The following is a 19055-nucleotide window of genomic DNA, read 5'->3' on the forward strand; positions in this document are numbered from 1 at the left end:
GACAGTAAGGATGTCTGGAGATGAGAAGAAGGTCTTGGACCATCAAGGACCCAGAGGCTTTTGTGATCAAAAAAAGGCAAAATAAAGATAAGATAGTTCCTCAAAATGATGGACCATCTTGGAAAATGAAAACCTATGGCAACAACTCAAGAATGTACTATGAGATCTATCAAGGGTTGGTCTCCTGACCAAATGTTCAAATACTTTTGGAACTTAGAAGTATTAATCGATTGTGGGGATATAAAACAACTGGATTTTGTTTCCTTGCTAGGCTGACAGTGAGTGGTGATCTGCTGCCTGCCATTTTTAATCTGACAAGGCACATGCAGAGGTGTCTGTCCTATTACTGTCCCCAAGTGTGTATCATGCAGAAGAGCTGCACCAAGGCTACGACTCAAACGCAAACTCACATCTATCACAGAGGTGTTGTGAAACATCTGTTTGGTGTGTTTGACTCACTGCCCTCATACAAGGCAGGGAGCATCCCCATGCCTGGCCCTGGATGATGTGCCCAGGGTGAGGGACTTTGAGGCGTCCCCTGGCTTGGGGGTGTGGGGTGAGTAGGCATCCATGGAGGCATATGGGAACCAGGAACAGCTAAATTCCTTGGGACAAGTGCTCAGGGAAGCTTTCTCTAGCAGTCAGCATGTCAGAAAGGCATCAGCACGTTAGGTTTTGCAAGGGCAGTGGAGCTGGGTTCAGGTCTTAGCAGTTTTCCCCACAAGCCTCAGAGCTCTGTGAAACAGGCCCTTATTCCTCATGCAGACAAATTACTTAAATTAAACCCTGACATATGTACATTTAATGGCAATTTTGCCTATTAAACTCAGGCTGAATTCAATCCACATTGCTTTAGTAGAGCAACTGATATTAAATCACACACGTGCGGGGGTGCAATGGCACCTGTATGAACCCACTGCTGTGTATCTGAACCATCACTCACCCCAGTATCAAAGCAAATGTGAACTACCAATTGCCAGGTGCCTTCAGCTGTGCCCAAGCCTTGCAGCTTGCTCAGCTGTGCTCCTGCTGCAACCCCTCCCCTACTGTTTATTTGCATTAAAAAACTGTGTTGTATCAGATTATGCATTAAAACACACTTTGAATCAACTAAGGCCTGTTTGAAAGCCTAAGAAGAGTGAGAAGGATAAGTTTTAATATCCTCTGCCTAGGCTTCACAAAGGTGAGATTTTGTCTTCCATCACCATAAACTGCTCACAATCTTTATCTATCTCCCATGCAGCAAATAGCTCAAACAGTAATATACTTGTCAATAAACCAGCTGAATCACTCCTAAAATAATCGTAATTAAAGAGAAAACAGTACTTAAGAGTTTTCAGACTTTTCGGCATACAGCTAGGGAAACATCTCTGAACACCCCCCTTTTCTTTCAGGTTTTTCTCCCTTCACTCTGAAGGTCAAAGGTTTAATTTGTATGCTCGTCTGTCTCTTCCACTTTCCAACATATCCCTAATTGAAATTTGACACATATACCCATTAGGTGAATTTATTCTTTTTCCACGCTTCATTAACAATGCTCTTTGCTATATTACAACGCTAATGCTCATCATAAAATGCTCTCCTATGCAATGTGGCTTACAATGGATGGTGATTGATGGTATCAAAGGTAACATGGAATCTAGAAGGTATAACTTCAGATGCTGAAATTGCAAGTCGTGGCAAGGATCTCAACAGTTAGGGGCATATCCTGACTTTCCAAGGTCTATTAGAGGGTGTAAAATGTCAGCAACTTCTCTGATGCCTCAGCATCAGCCCAGCTAAAGCAGAATCCATCCACATCTGTGTTCTCCAAACCTGAGTCTGTCACAATGCACTTCTGGCTGAACCTGATCTTAATCTACATTATTCACCTCAAATGTAGAATATAATTTTCTCCACTAAATTGTCCACAATTGGGTCTTGTAACTAGAAAATGAAACTCAAAACCATAAATGCAAATGAGCTTTTCATTTTAAAACTGCCATTTCCTTTCTGATGTACTGTACCACTTGTCCATGAAGTTCTGTCTTTTTTAGAAAATGACATTTTCCTATGGTGTATAAGTTTCATAGGGTTGTCATGGAAACTGGTCTTCTCTTTTTCCTTCTTTCTCTCTGTCTCCAAGTCTTTCACCTTGAGAGGAAAATGGTTGTCATTTACAGCGCATAATTTTGCAGGTTAAACTTTCTATGATCACTCAGATAGCGACGAAATACAACCCCAGAGTTCAGGGGAAAGGGAAGAGGGGAGAGTGCACTTGTATTTCTAAAGGGGACAGTCAAATCCCTCACTGTCTTTTACCCTCACTTTAGCTGCGGGGCAAAGGGTGCAGGTCCAACAGGCTGAGTAAGCGGCTCAGGCTCTCAGTTTTACAGCCTGTTTACACGGCAGAGTAAACAGGCTCTGGCTTCTCCTGCCCTTGCTCCAACAGATGCGCTGGGCTAGACCTGGCTCAGGAACAAGTCAGTGCTTGGTGGCCCCCAGCAAACCCGCACATGCCGCAGGAGCCAGGCAGCCTGGCCATGGCCCCAGGCACATCGGAGATTGCCCTGAGGGAAGGGCAGAGGTGGCTGTTTACACACAGTGACCTGAAACCTGAGCAGAGTAGGAGAGCAGGGAGTGCACAAAGAGCCGCAGAGAGCAGAGAAATGCCTTTGTAGCTAAGGAAGCTAGACTCGGTTTTACTGTAACAGTGGTCAAGGTTAAATCAGGCTCTCATAAGCCTAAAACTGGTTTGGTTTAGTCCCCATGCAGGGGTCTTAAGTGTCACAAGCTGTATCCTGTAGGGAAATAAAATCTGTGGTCCCAGGCACCAGCACAAAGTGGATACTCTTGGAGTGGCTGCACTTGAGGGATCAGAAATCAGTGACAGTGTGCCCAGCTATGGGGGCTTTGCCGTGGCCACATGACTGCATAAGCAAGTCCAGAACATATTGCCCTAAACTCAGAATCCAAAGGCATTCTCAATCTGCCATCCACCTTGCCCATATAGTCTGAAGTGTATAAGAGAAACATCTGTCTATATAGAAAGTGTCTTAAGGAAAACTGGAAGGCAGCACCACAAGTGAAAGACCTGCTGCTTTTTGTGGTTGACCTGAAACAAGGAAAAAAAGGCAACTCTTGCTGAGGTTTTAGCCAGAGGAGGCTGAGTTTGGATAAATTTTGGATAATCATCTGAACCTCTGAATGTTACCAATGTTACCTGAGCTTTATAAACCACTCGCTTTAACCCCTGCAAACAAATTAGCTAACGTGTATAAATGTTTGAGGAATGATTACTAAAATATGCATTTTAGTAACACATATTTAGCAGGGAGAAAAATGGATGTTAAAAAGGAAGCTATTTATCAAATGAGTGTTTGAAAGGTAAAAGCAGTAGAAAAAAGGTTAATTGGTATTTTTTTCTCTTTTTTTTTGCACTATCAATTTCACATATGGGAAGCTGTGCAACTTTATATTCTCTGTGTTAGAATATTCAGGTCAATAGAGGATTTTTTTCAACTTGTAATGAATAGCACTGCTGTGTGCTGCATGATGTGAAGAGGTCTTAAAAAGGCTTTGTAGGAACACTACATTGCATTTTTACTTGAAGAATCATCACCTGGTATGTTTTCCAGCTGTTTCCTACAGATGTTGTACATATGCTTAAAGGTCAGTGTTCTTTTGAGAGCATCCATAGCCCCACTTACATTTAGATAACAAACAAACATCTCATGCCAAGATAAAGTGTTTTAAATTCAAAATGCTACAAAAATAGGAAATGTCTAATCAGAAGATGAGGAATGAAAAACATGTCTGAAGGAAAACCTGCCTGTTATTTTGACTGCTGTCTCAGAGTGCTGGGACTGGTTCCATGTGAAGACACCTTGCAGGTGGCACACTGGGAGATGGAGAAGCTGTACTACCTTGTGGTTCTCGCTTCTTCAGCCACCCTCTCCCTGACAGAGCTACATAAGCACGTTTCCCTGCAGAGGCTGAATGCAGTCCGCTCCAAGAAAACAATCTTCCTTGCAAACTACCATGAAATGGGAAAATAGCCACTCTCTCAGAAGAATGATGAGACTTTGAGACATCAAATGTTAACATTTCTATGATATTGGGGGAGGGTGGGGAGCAGAGAGAGAGGAAGAAAACAAATCAGGTTGGGATCATTCTTGAATTTCTGAGAAACACAAAATGTAGAAGGTGCTCAATTCAGTGCTGATTCCTTTAGGAGAAACAGAGGAGAAATACAGTGTAGTCTGGCTGTAACATCCTATCTTCCCTGAGAATTACTGCAGACCAATACAAATAAAGTTACAGGTTTCATTGTAGGAATTGTTTTTAATTATGAAATTTATCCTCTAGTTGATAGCAGTGTCTTTTATAAAATATAATCAGGTAAAACTGAATGGTAAGACTTTTGCATGTTGATGTTTGAGTCAGCAACAAATAATTCTTAAGACTGACCTCCAAATGACCTCCAAGGAAATCGGTGAGGAAGGTTATAGTTTTAGTAGTTCCAGATTAATTACTGAAAAGTAAATTGCAACTCACAGGAATTTACCTTGGGGTGTTTGGTCTTCATATCCTGGTGCAGCCTGGGTGGATTTATATCATGAAAGTAAGTGCCCTTTCCCTTGAATCACCGTGTCTGCCTGTGATCTCTGCATCCAGTCACCTATAGACCTGCTCAGGAACAGCTTGTACAAAGACAAAACTGAGCAAGTTACAGTACTATCATAATATCCCCTCATGCACCTGGCAGTTTATGAGGGGTTTCACAAATCTCTTTGCTTCAGGTATTTATTCAAATACAGTGGTACATTAGCAAGCTGTCATAGTGCTTAAAGGTATCTCTCAGCTGCATACAAAGGAAGTGCACATAATTACCATTTCTTTCTTTATGGTGTTTTATTACAAGAAAGTAGCACAAATTGTCCTGAGTTCTGGTGTGGAATACAAATTCTTTTCAATATCCTGGTGAGTTAGTCAAAAATATTTTATAATTTCTCTCTCTTGGTGTGCCCATTAAACATTTTCAGGCATGTTTTTCTTTCCTAATGAAGACATCTAGTTCTCCTTAACAGCTCTTGCTCTTTAGATTAAGTACATTAATTTTTATCCCCAAATTTGTCTACCAATGCACATACTAGTCTCATGTCTAGGTTATGCTTATAGCCAGCTCTCCACAGGCTCAGAGTGACTGGGTTTGTCCCTCCACCTTTCCCTCTCTCACAGAGACTATGGTTGTCCAGGCTTCTTTTCACTCATGATGTGTCAGTCTACTGTATTTGCAATATAAGTTTCTTTCTTGAATGTGTTTATACAGAAAAATGAGGCCATCATCCTGCTTAAGATTCCTCAAAACTAGCATGATATCGATGAAGAAACAAACCGCTGTGTATTGCTCCGAGGGGAGCTAATTGACAAGAATTCTGCATTTGAATTCTGATGCTGCCTCAAAAAAGGCTGCTGTTGCTTTGTTTTGATTTTTGAAACAACAACAAAAATGCAAACAAACTCTTCTCACCCAAATTAACAAGTTGTTGTTGTTGTTGTTGTGTATTAGCAGAGTTTTCTACAGTTCTCCCTTTCACTGAGTTGAAGGATGAGGGCATGAGATGTGGGTGCATTCTACTAGCTCAGAGAGATCACTTATGTTACTGATCTGTTCTGTCTTTTGATAAAAGTGAATGGAAAGCCATTTCACACAATTACTCTAAGCTGGGGAAAAAAAAGTGTTCTTAGACTGGGAGTGAAGTGATAAAAGGTCTGAACCTTCTAGCAGTCATAAAGAAAAGCAGCTAAAGGCAGTCAGCCAAGAGGAGATAGCAAAAAGGACACTCAATGTCATGCAAATGTCTGTATGTTTGTAATACATCTCACATGGAGAAGCATTCTTTCAGGTTTTAAGACAAGATAACTTATGGAAAACAATGTAAAGTTTCCTATTAACTTCTGACTTCAAAATACATATTCAAAGGAACAGGGAATCTTCACTGTATAGAGGAAATTTTCATCACTACTTCTGGTTCATCATTTCTCAGTGAAATCCAATAAAAAAGGGAGCATCTTTTCTTTCAAAATTTCATCTGAATTTGTGGAGACTGGTGTTCTCATGCCATATTTGCTACCAGCTCTTTGGTACCCTGAAGCAAACTTGAGCTTCAAACTGCCTGAAGAATGAATGCAGGATACTATGGAGTTGTAGAGCTCCTTTCGTCTGCTACATTGATCCAGAACTTGGATCAGGGGAAAGAAAATTTAGTAAGCTATTCCTTCAGGCTACCTGCAGCCCATATAAATCAGTCTTGTTCCCATGAAGCACAATAAATATTGTGGTAATTGCCAAAGTCACTGCACTGATTTCTGCTGTTCTTGCATACTGAGCTGCAATATCCCAAGCTGAAAGCCTAAATGAACGGAGATGTTAGCTTTGCTCAAGCTATCAACCCCGTGTACAGGGTGATTAAATTTTCAATGAGAAGGCACTGTCCATTTGCAAAATTACCTTGACTTGTATTTAAAAGTTGCACTCTACCTACACAATTGTAATTCTTGGTGGCTTTCCTTTCAAATGCACCTCTCTGTGGGCACGGCAAGTTAATAAACTATAAAACAAAAGTTTAATTACAGGAAAAAATTATAAGTTGGCTATGACCGAGAAGTTTATATATCTAAAGTGTTTATTTTAGTGTTTTCCAGTGTGCTATTGACCAGACAACTCCCCCCACACTAATTCAGTCACATTTGCAGAGTGAGAAATGCCACGGAGGCACACAGTGGTGCACAGGCCACCCGGGTTATCTTCACTCCCAGTCAAACCGAAATCTGTTCCCAGTTTTGGTCACTGTAAATTGATGGTGGAGGATCCCCTCCTCTTGTCAGTACACATGTACTGCTAATCCATAGCAGTATTACTGTGATCATGACTCTCTACATCTGTAGATGGGGAAAACGGAATAAATCCGGTGCAGTTCCAAAATAACAGTAAACATTCTTTTTTTTCCAGGGATCTTAGAATGCTTTTGAAAGTGCTTTGCTTATTGCACATGGCAAGAAGTGACTATCCCAGAAAAAGTATCTCCAAGCCTCAAAGCTCTTGCTAAATACTCAGTGTGAGAATAAAGCAATGACTGAAATGATTATTATTTGATTACCTCTAGCTCTATTTTTAAGGGTTACACAGCGATTTAGCAGAAGTGTTCCCCTTCTGCTAAGAAAGACTTAAGACATTTTCTTGGTGTGTAGGCAAGTGACCTCTGGGACTCATCCAAGGATGAGGCAAGGCACAAAAGCAAAGCCACAGCAGCAGGGAGCTGACAAGCCGGGAGTGTACATGCTTAAACAAGTTTGACTTACTAAAAGAAAATTGTAAGCTTCTTTCCTGTGACTTGTAGTGCACAGACTGATTCCTATGATTACATGGTGTGCCAGTGTACCCTAATCTCCACCAGCCAAAGGAAACAGGTCAGCAGAACAAGTGGGACCAAAGCGGTGTGTAGCCTCCTCAGCTCTTATTCCTCAGGTGTCACCTGCAGATTGCTTCAGCTTTAGGCACAGATAAGATGGGCTGCAGCCACAGTATAAAGGCAGGTGGATCCAAGATACTCCCCAACAAAAGTCCAAGTAAGTACCTGTCAGTTTGCTGCATTTTACTGGCGGTGACATTCTCGACTATTTTCACAAAAGAAAACAACTTGGTCTATCTTTTATTACTACCCATAGCCATGGGCAATGAAATGTAAAGGCATAGTTATGGAGATATTTATTTGGCCTTTATCTCAGATGAAGTAACAAATATTTGAATTTTATTACATTCCTGATTCTAACACTGAAAGGAAATAACATATGTAGTTTATAATAGACAAGGAGGAAGCCACTGGATTTTCTTGTATTGAAGATCTGACAGTTGGGAAACCACAGGAAAGCACAGGAGTGCAAATAAAGCAGCAAATAATGCAAACACACAAACTAGCAGAGAGGGGAAAACCAGACTGTTCAGTAGCTACAAATTAGCTAAGATATAGTAATTTGAGTGGGGAAGAAGACTGATGATCTCTTAACTGAAAAAATAAAGTTTCTATATATGGCAAAAACTGATAAGAAAAGGGGAAAAGGTAATCCTAAGTGTTCTATTTAAACTTTTTTTGTAACTTTTTTTTTAATATAATTATATAATCCTCCTATTTTAAATGCAAAAACTCTAATAGGGTAATTATGATAACTGTAGTTCCCTATCTCTGATAGCCTTGAGGTAAGGAAAACAACCACATTTAGCTGGATCTATCTTCTATTGAGCTAAGGCAGGAAAAATGTTGAAGCCTTCTGGACTGCTTCTCCTGCTTAAGGGAGAATATCAAATATTTTAGTGACTTTTTTTATGCTGAAAGATTTCATGGTTGCTGTCAAATGCTTCTTCATATAGAAGCACTGAGTTCATTGAGGTTGATGAGCATACTGGCTGCCTGTCTGTCATGCTAAAATAAAAAAAGCCCTTCTGCTCCTATAATGGATATGACAGGTTAAACAAGAAAAGCTGTTCACTAAGGTACAAGACCTTTGCAGACAAGAAGTCAGGTTTTGGAGCGTTACGTACTCCCAATCACATTAGGAGAAGAGAGTCCATTTGCTTTCTCTGAACTAGTTTCTGATTTGGGGGGCTAATAATCATGCTCATAAAAGGCCCAGCTGAGAGGTGCCTTCCATGTTACAGTATTGAAAAGTGGCACACACCCTTTTGAGGTTGACAACTGGACTGCAGGGAAGCATCAGTCAGGCCTTAATGACTGGATCCATGCAGAAGATGGAAACGGGGTTATCATCTGCACTATTGATGTATTCCCAATAGAAACTATCTAAAATGCTTTGGAAATAGGGAGAAGTAAAGGAAAGCTATGTCTGAAATAATAATGAAATGAAATATGGAATATGTGAATGATGAAAGTGTGTGAGCAGAGAAGACAAGTGGGATCATCAGAGTAAATGGAGACCTACCAGAAATTTCCTTTAGAAGTTGTTGCTTCAGGATGCCTTTACACCCCTCAAAGACAAAATGGAGTCCAAGTACTTAATTATCTCTTATGATGTGGATGCAAACCACTCCTAATCCTTGCCTATTTGACCTGGCACATTAATTTCTCACTTTTAAGAAGCCAGGAGTTCAGAAGTGTTTTGTTGGGTTTTTTTTAATTATTGCCAAGACTTCAAACTCCTTCACAATGAAAGAGAAATATTTGCTGCCACTGAGAAAGCCTCCTTTACCTTGCAGAATTAGTCCCTCTGTTAATTGCTAAGAGGCAGAAGGTTGCAGAAGTTAACTACTAATGCTTTCTCTAGTCAGGAAAGGGTCATATTACAGCTGAAATAAGATGTTTGTCTCATTAAGACAATACATTTTGGACTAAGATTTAATTATTGATCCAGGCACAGATTTGTCACAGAGGTGAAATCAATTAAAATTTCTGTTACCCACCAGTAAATGGGATAATTGTTTGTTCTCCAGACCTTTTTGTATTTGCCAATTAACCCACACTTGTTTAGCCTACAAGTTCTTGAGGAGAATGCCTGTGCACATCTATGGTGGGGCCTTAGTACCATTCAGGATTAACCCATAGTTAATGCTCTTAGTGTGTGCCAGACAGCAGCAGAAAATTTAAGCAAAATGAGTGTCCACAGCTATTGCTCATTTAATTTATAAAAGCCAAAGAACAGAATTCAGGCTAACTATGGAAAAAGCAAGGCTATTGAACATAATCAGAAATAAAAGGTAATATTCTACGGATGACTCATGTTGATGCTCTAGATTAGAACTGCAACTGTAACTGACAGTACATGAAAAGAACAGAAAGTGATTAATTTTTAATCTGTTTCCCGTTAAATTGTTAAACTGTTTTATAAAACCAGATTTCATTATTGAACTAGACCAGGAAAAGGATAATGACAAGATAAAACAAATACGCAGCCTCCAATTTGAGTTCAACCATCTAATATCATCCAAGTAGTGGAAACCTGGAAGAGTTTGTAAGAAGGATGTCACAAAACTACCGAGTTTAGTTAAGAAGGCAAAATTCTTTCACTGCAGATCCAGACTCTGTGTCAAAGCTGAGAGAAGGTAAATTCTCCTAATCAAAGTTACAAATTGACCTAATTAATTTTATAATTAACCTTGATAATTGAAAGGAAAAAAGGTCACCTTCACTGAGTTTGTTCAGTGTTTAGTTTCAGACTATAAGCAAATTCATTCCTGATAATAAGGCTACTACTCCCAAATGTTGATGCAATAAAGTAAAAATTAATTAGCACATGCAAATGAAGAGTACTTCTATTATACTGTACCATAGCTCCTAATTTATTATTCCAAAACATAGAGCTGCTTAATACTAAATTTTGAGGATACCACGTCTTAGTCACATACAAATAGTAGACTTCTATAAGAAAGCCTAAATAAACAAGTCTCTAACAATAAGCTTGGTATTTACTTTGAATATGTTTCATATAAAATTAGGAGTACCCTATTTTTATTTGCCAAAGCTGTGAATAATTGCTACTCAAAACACCCTATGTTATGTACTTGGGCTTACCTGAAAGGTGATGAGCAGCTTCTGCTTTCTTGTTAAACTGACTGGAACAGGAGAAGCTGGCACCTTACTAGTTTAAATCCTTCTCAAACTGCAAAGCCAGTAGCTTGTGTACTTTATCAACAAAATTCTATTCACTCAACCTCCATATCATTCACCTGGGAAGAGTCCTCTCAGCTAGTAATACCCAGGGAGTTGGAAGTTAGGTTTTATTCTTAGGATTGCATAATAATATTTTGACTTTCTATAATAATGAGTTTCACACAAAGATCTCAAAGTCTCTGAACAACCTTTAACATAGATAAATACAACTGTATCTATAAAGTAGAAGCTCAGAGGGATTTGGTCAACACAAAAGGAGAGCTTGCCTGTGATCACATAAAATATATTTTATCATTACGATGGTCAGCTGCAATAGAGCACCTTTACAGACTCTATAAACCAGGGAGGCTTTACTATTTCCTGAGAGTGCAACTGAACATATTCTATATTTTTTTTTCTTTCACACCCTGCATACAATACCCACACTCAGAATTCATTACACTTCCTTTAATCCTCTAGTACAAGGCATTGCAGACAAAAGCTGTATAACATCCGGTAGTACTGTGTCAAGAACCTGTGCAGTTTTCTTGGTTAGACTACTCAGGGAATTGTCTTGGTTTGTGCTATAGAAATTTAGAATTATCCTCTAGCTTTTTCAAAAATGCTGTAAAATTATCTACCTACAGCCAACAGCAGGTTGTCAATATGACTTCCAGTTTCAATGAAGAATCTCTTCAACAGCTTGTAGTACACATTTCTGGTATCATTACACCCAGCTTTACTGAAGCAGATGCAATATTTTTAAGATATATATCTGTTCATCACTGAAGACTCATGGAATGAGAAAAGTGAAAGTACAGTGCATTCTGCCCCGTGCACAACAACAGTACCTATCCTATGAAGAATCTGGAGACCTATTCTTTATTTCAATTTATAGTGTATTTTAGCTCTTGCTGTGCTACCTTTGAAAGAAAAAAAGGTAAAATTTCTAATTATCAGGAATAGTGAGTAGCTTCACAAGCCACAAACCCCATTCCTCAAAAACTGAATGCCCTGTTCCCTTCAATGATTCCTTCCCAAAACCCTTTGCAAGCCTACTCCAGACACCATCTGACCCAGGAGAGGAGCACAGAATCCTGGTCCTGACACCATGGCTGGCCAGGAGTGTTCTGCAGGCTGTCACTGCTCCAGCAGCACAGCTGGGAAAGAGGCAGAATGACCCTGACTTACTTTACTAGCGGCATAATAAGTCATAGGGAGTAAAATTTCCATTAGCAAGACCCCAAAGAAGAAGAAGCTTAGAAGAGTTTTAAGGCTGCTTTATTCTATTTCTACCAGTGTTTTCAGTTTTTATCAATGTCATTCTCTAAAAAATTATGATAGTCCAGCCTCCAGCTCAATATTGAAATTACATATTCTAGAAATAAATTTGATTTTGGCATTTATTTGTCATGTAACTCAAAATTAAAAAGAGACCTCTGGGAACCTTAGGCTTGTGTGTTTTATAAGGAGTGCCCCTCATCACCCATATGTGCAATACTGCCCTAGGCTCTGAACCTTCACTGTGGGAAGGGTGACAAGCAAACAAGGAGGGCAGCTTCATAGTTTCACTGCCTGGCTTGGACCACATGCACCAGAAGTACTGCAGGACACCTTCAGCTTGACAAAAGCACCGTGAAAGAAAGAGGAGCACTGCTTCCAGATGTGGGCATGCATGTCCACACCCCCACCTCCAAACACAGCTGCCAGTGCAGGCATTTATTATCACCCTCTATCATACTGCGTGGATGTGCCCAGGGACTCACAGGAGCTCTCTGAACCACAGAATGCTGCTCTGGAGCCCTTCTTCTCTGTACTTCTTTCCTCGGGCTACACAAATATCCCATCTCTCTCTTGTGTTAAGTAACATGAGTTCACCACCGTGCTCAGGGCTATTCTGGACATTGTCCTGCAGTAAGGAATAGCAACACCACCAGTGCAAGCAGGTTACTCAGCCTCTGAGCCTTTAATTTTTTCCTGAAGATAAAGGCACTTGGGACCTGTGAAAGGCAAAAAACGGCCCAGGTCTTTCCTTCAAGAAACATATTTCAGGAGGATCTTTTCACAACATGGTATCTACAGACTCTCTCAGTCTAGCAAGGAGCTAATGTGGCCAATTGAGCTCTGTCCTTCTTGACAGGAGCCCGTGATGGTGTTACTGATTTATGTGATTATGAGGATTACCTCTGAGGGAGCCAATTACTTCAGCATTCATCTGAGGGGTTGCTGCAGAACTGCTATGACTTCTGAGTTCAAAATTATGCAGATCAATGCCTTAAAAAAATGTTACAGAATTTATTTGATCGTACTAATTAATTAAGTGTTGGAAATGACCAAGTAATCAGAATTAATGAAAATAGGAAGCTGATTATCTTATTTATCACACATGAATGTAAAAATTATCACTCAACTATCCAGTTTTAGCTGTACAAAGAAGCATAATATGGTTATCTATCAAAAGACAAGAGAAAAAGAAAGACAATGCAGTCTGTTCAAAAAAACAACTGTATGAAAGACTAACATTTGAATATTGTCAAATATTTATTTTTCATTTTCTGGGGTACTATGTAGGCATCTCATAAACTTTTTCAAGATTTCTTTTCAAATAAACTAAAATATTCTTTATAGAAAACCTGATTTTGGTGAATGAAAAATTTTCTAAGCATCTTGAAAACACCAGTAAAAAGGTTGTACAACATCCAGCCTCTTGTAATCAAAAAGTTTAAGGTTTTTTAACATCTTCTGTTTAAGTCATTCATTCAAGAAAATTGCTATGAGGTTGAGAAATCCTTAGAATATTATTATTCTTTGACCAAAGTCAACTTGTGTTCTTGAATTGTGCTAAAACACATATGTACTTAATTTTAAAGCACGCAGAAAACCAAGACGATAAAAGAACATGCATCAAGAATGATGGCCAAAAATACAAAGATGGGAGTCACTGATTACCTTACATTTATATTTAGCTGCAGACTTGAATACTACATTCTTTATATTTAGGCCATTAAAAGTATATTTACAGATTTCTGCAAGGTTTTTGTAAAATGTTTCATCCAAGACTGGTTGCATATCCCGCTAAAGAGGAACAGCAGGTTCGTTGTTAACAGCACAGATGTATTGAAGTGGTAAACAGGAAAGGTGCATTATGTTATGAATGGGATTGCTCTTCTTACCATATATCACACCAGTGAAGGAAAGGGTACAGATCCTCAATAAATCTGCAGCTGGGACTTGCTATATTCCGAGATGGTGTAACTGCATATAGCTGGGACTGACTTACTTTTGCAAGTCATTTGCAAGTTAAAATCCTCTGCCAGACTTGTTTCTTCCTTCAGAACTAAGTCTACAGAATTGCAATGTCAACACAATTCATGTGTTGACATTGAAATTATATAAAAATACATTAATCTATCACTATCTCCTACCTACTTAACAAAAATCTCCAGAACATTTGCAAACGTTTTCTTTTAATAAAATAACTTGTTAAGGGGGGTGTGAAACTGGATGATGCAGTGGGAGATGAATGGGGGAACATGACAAGTTTTAGAAAATTGTTACATCAAGAATACACTTTTAATTGAAAAACCATGAATCATCTATAGAGGATGTATCTGCCCAAATATTGATATATATTCATCCATATATCACAGGAATTGACTAGAGGCAAAATTATATAAATCATCATTTATGGAAAGCCCAAGAAGGAATTACTTCCTGTTATTTAAAATTCATCTCAAGACCAAAGAAATGCCATAAGAAAATTGCACAAGATTTCCTCTCCTGTACATATGCAAATATTCACTCACTCATTTTTCTCCCTTTACTTGACATTTACTTTGTTCACATCCATGATGTAGCCCTTCCTTCTCTGTTGGAGAAGGGGGACATGAAGCCAAACAAGTTAGCTGTTTAAGTTCCTAATCTGTAGATCTTGCAGATTTTTCCATTTCTGATCAGTGTTTATATTTACACGAGAAAGGAATGGCCTAGCAACCTCAGAAGAGTACTAATAATCCTAAATCTTTCAGACCAATTGTTGCTCTTCTCTTTCTTTTGGACAAGCAGAGGGAACACAAGCTCTGGGAATGAGTCTCTCCTTTATGCAGAGATTGGGTCTTTACTGCTAAACAGTTGTGTCCCTAGCTGAGAAACCATCCAGAAAAGTCCAGGGAGATAAAAATTCTCCATCCTTAGAAGACAACCTTACACCCATAAGGGTAAATTTTGCCCCAGCTTGTTATTATCTTTCCCAACAGCATCAGCTTCCACTCCAGAGAGTTATGAGGTGCAACACTCAAAGGCGGCCAACAGGATAGCAAAGTATTTGTGGGTCCATGGAGTTAAAAGGAAAAGCTGCCCCAAATCTACCTTGTACAATTTTACACACACTCAGAAGCACAACACAACCCCTATAAATCCCTGCAAGTGGCTCATGATTGTCATAAGATACTGTTTGGGAGTGCCAGACTTCCTCATATTTGCTGAATTGGTATAGAAAACACCGATTTAAACACCAGCAAAGGTGTTTAGAACAAAATCTAAATTTCTATTTTAAGATAAATTCAATTCTATGACATAATAAAAGACAGCAGTAGTGCCTTCAGAAGCAGGACACATGGATAAGCATCTGGGACTTAAATGAGATTACATGCTTATTCAACTTAAAACAACTACAGAAACTGTGATGAAGGTAGAGTCTACACAGATAATGTTTACACATGAAGATCAAAATGCAGATAACATATATAAGCATAGCAGGACGATCAGAAAGATCATGTTATATCCAATTTTCTCACAGATAATGCAAAAAATTAAAAGTTACATATAAAAAAAACCAAAAACAAAACCAAAGAAATCCTGCAGTCATAGTCCTTGGGGAGAACAAGGACAGGTGAGACTTTCCTCCCAGGAGGAGAAGATCTACTGCCAGCTCCACACAGTGCAGCCCTCTGATCAGGACAGAAGCAGAGGAAGGGCTGGGTGGCACAGGGCTCTAGCAAGGCAGGAGCCACAGTTCCCTGATCATCATCTCCCTTCCCTGCTCAGAATTTTCTGGCCCCTTCTGGCACTGAGAGGGCAAAGCATTGGGCTGCGTTCTTGCCCTTTGCCTATCTCATCTTGTATAAAAATTGATGGAAGGGCTCATTGGCAGTGGCTGGATTTCTTACTGGGCAGCTGCTAAGTGAAGGTCAGCATCTTTATTTGCATATGGACACACAAGCAGACCCTCATCCATCTCAACATAGAGCCTTAGTATTAGGCAGCACTATCCCTTGAAGGCAGCACATTCCTGCAAGGCTTGAAAAAGGGGAGCAAATTTCCGCCATAGTCCACTGTGCCCTTTTTCAATGTCTTTCACAGCACATTCACTAGAAGTCCCTGGTTAAAAGTGTACTTTTAGCATACGTGTAAAAGAAAACCCTTCCAGGAATGGTGATTATTGGCTTTCCGTTTAAAAGAAAATGGAAATCAACTGAAGTGAGATAGGAGATATATTGCAGATCAGAGCTGCATCAGACACAAGTCACTGCAGGGGGCTGGAGGCTATGCCAAAGCACCAGCAACAGAGGAGAGAATTTTTTAGTGTGAGCTGTAGCAAAATACATTAAAAAAAAAAAAAAACCTACAAAAAAAACAAACCTGAAAGCAAATAGTCAGAAAACTGGTGTAAAAACCTGATTCATTGAGGGCACAAGCTCAGAAACAGCAGTTCCCACACCTTCCTGCTCACAAAGGGCAGAGAACATACCAACACAATAACTGATAACAGAGCTCATAGAAAGGAACTCAGGAACTCCATGTTTTGGAGGAATTGCTTTAGAAAAATGGAAGCACTGACCAAAAGGCTTATAGCTATCAAGGTGCCTTTTTCACTTGTAGGCTGGTCTCTGCAATGCCAGCAGATGAAACGATATTCAGTTCATAATCTGAACAGTACCTTCATTTCTTCTGGGTCTTTCGGAGCTCCTGCACTTGGCCAGTGCAGCCTTTGCAGCCTTGCCCCGTTATCTTTTGGCATCTTAGGCTCCTACAAGGTAGTGGATTATGGAATTATTTTGAAGGAGAGACACAAGTTGTTGCTGGTTTTCTATTACACAACAGCCTTTTTCATAGACATGGGGTATTACAGCATTACTCACATCCCCTTTAGGGCTTGTAAAACGTGACTCAAAGAGCGGTGCTGTAGGCAAGGAGACTGGCAGCTACTGTAGCCATCCCACAGTATTTTGCATCAACACCTCACCAAAACTCCCTGGTACCCTTGGCATGACAGAGCAATGAACTCTGTGGTGTTTCAGAGACCTTGTAGGACATTTACCCAGGCAAGGTAGGGCCCCTGCTGCTCCCTCTGCATGTGCACAACTTGGTTCCTCTTGCAGCAGCCCTGGAGTGCAGGGGATATGCCCAACCCATTGGACTGCAGCAAAGGTGCTATTTTCCCCTTTGGTAACATGTTTTCTGAGGTCATGTCAGAGTTGTCAGGAAACACTGCTGTACTTTACCAAAAGACATGCCATCATTCTTTTTTTCCCTTTGGAACCAAAAAGGAAACACGTTAACATTTCACAAAGGAGTGACATGGCTGTGAGCTGTGTTCCCCATCTCATTACAAAAGATGATGTTTGTTGATCAAGAACTCAAAGACTGATAAATGGTCAGTTGGAAATTTACTCATTTCTTAGAGAAGCAGCTGGTGTCAAACTAAAAGCTCCTGAGCTCCCTTATCATTAGAACAGAGAGCTGCCTAAATTCCTATTTTGCTTGCAACCTTTATCACTATACTAGGCAGATCCAAGATAGCCTGAACTCTGTAGGACTTAAAATCTGAGTCCAAATCCAAATATCACAGCTTCCGCCTGTCTCTGTTTCTTGTGAGTTTGAAGTCATCAGTGTTTGAGATAATTTTTCATGGCAGAGCCAAAGTAAAGCATCAGAGCTGGCCTTTGCAGGAAAGCAGAATAGATCTGACTACAGCCAGTAGATACTGGCAGAAGTACTAAGGAGAGACAGTCACAGCTCATATGGTCTGCTAGGACAGATAAAGCAAACCCACTTGCACAAAAAGGTGGGGAGAGAGGGAGGGAGGGAGAAGTAAGGAAAGGATTAAAAACTAAGCAGAAGTGTATTTATACATGTAAGAATAATGCTTGCATGTGCATACACATGAAAGCTCACAATAGCGTATTTAATAATTTTCTGAGAGCTCTAGGGAGGTTAGCTCAGGTCACAGAGCAGAGATATTGTAAGCACAGAATGGAGAAGAAAAGCTCATAGGAAAAGGGAAACGAAAAAGTAAAGTGAAAAGAGGGCATTTAACTTTTTGGGGAGAAATTCTGAAAAGAGCTGGCTAAGATAAGAGAATCTAATGCAACCTGACTTCTTCATTTCTTATTAATGTGGAGCAAAAAGTGTAATGAGGATATGTGAGAGATTACAACAAACACTTTGCGGGGGCACCTAGGAGAGAGAGAAAATCCCTGAATCACTTGCCAAGGAGATAAGAAAGCTTTGATATAAAAATAGCAATGAATATCAGCTACAGATGCTTAGTACCTTTGTTCCTCTACCAAAGAAAAGCCCATCAAGTGAGACCTGGTACTTCCAGTTTTATGTCTGATAACAGATCTACCTCAAAATGAGAGCTCAGGTGCTGGGGCACAGCTCACTGTAGAGGATTTCACCAGCACTCCCAATCTTTATTTTAATACCCTATACTGTAATAGCTGTAAAATAAAATAAAAGACTAACTTTTTTTAGACTTTCAAGTGGAAAGTTAAAAAGACAAACTCAGGCCAAAACCTCTGGTTTTGGCAATGTACTTCAGCAGTGGCCATATGCCAAAAGAGTAATCCCTGGGATGCTGTGCCCTGCACTGCTCAGCATTAGGGGAGGGGAGAGCAGGACTGAATTTCTGACAGTCTGGGACAGCCAGAGCTTCATCCCAGCTCACAGAGAAACCCAGGAAAGACCAAGGGAGAAACTGCCACCAGACGGAAGAGTTCCTGGAGGTTTTTTCAGCAGCAGCACTCTCCCCTGGACTCTCTGAAGAGCATTATTTTGGCCTCTGACCTATTTAGCTTTTCCCCTCCAGGAGTCTCCACGGCTAACCAAGAGAATGAGGTAGCACAGGGATGTCTCCAGCAGTCCTGTGGTCTCTCTGCACTCGGCAACTTCTCTGTCAGCCCACGCTGTAGAAGTTTAATTTTCCCTGTTGTGCTGCCACATCAAAATGAGAGGGAATGATGTGTGTGGAACTGCTCCTGCAGCCACATTATCCTGGCAAAAGTCAACAAGCCAACAAGTGCTGAGCCTTGAGATCATGAGTAATATGGTACTAACACTTCCATTATGCATTTTTAGAACTTTCACTTTAATAAAACAACATATTCCCCAGAGCACAAGGCAGCAATT

This window comes from Corapipo altera, unplaced genomic scaffold (genome assembly GCF_003945725.1).
Source record: "Corapipo altera isolate COAL_440 unplaced genomic scaffold, ASM394572v1 45, whole genome shotgun sequence".
Taxonomy (NCBI): domain Eukaryota; kingdom Metazoa; phylum Chordata; class Aves; order Passeriformes; family Pipridae; genus Corapipo; species Corapipo altera.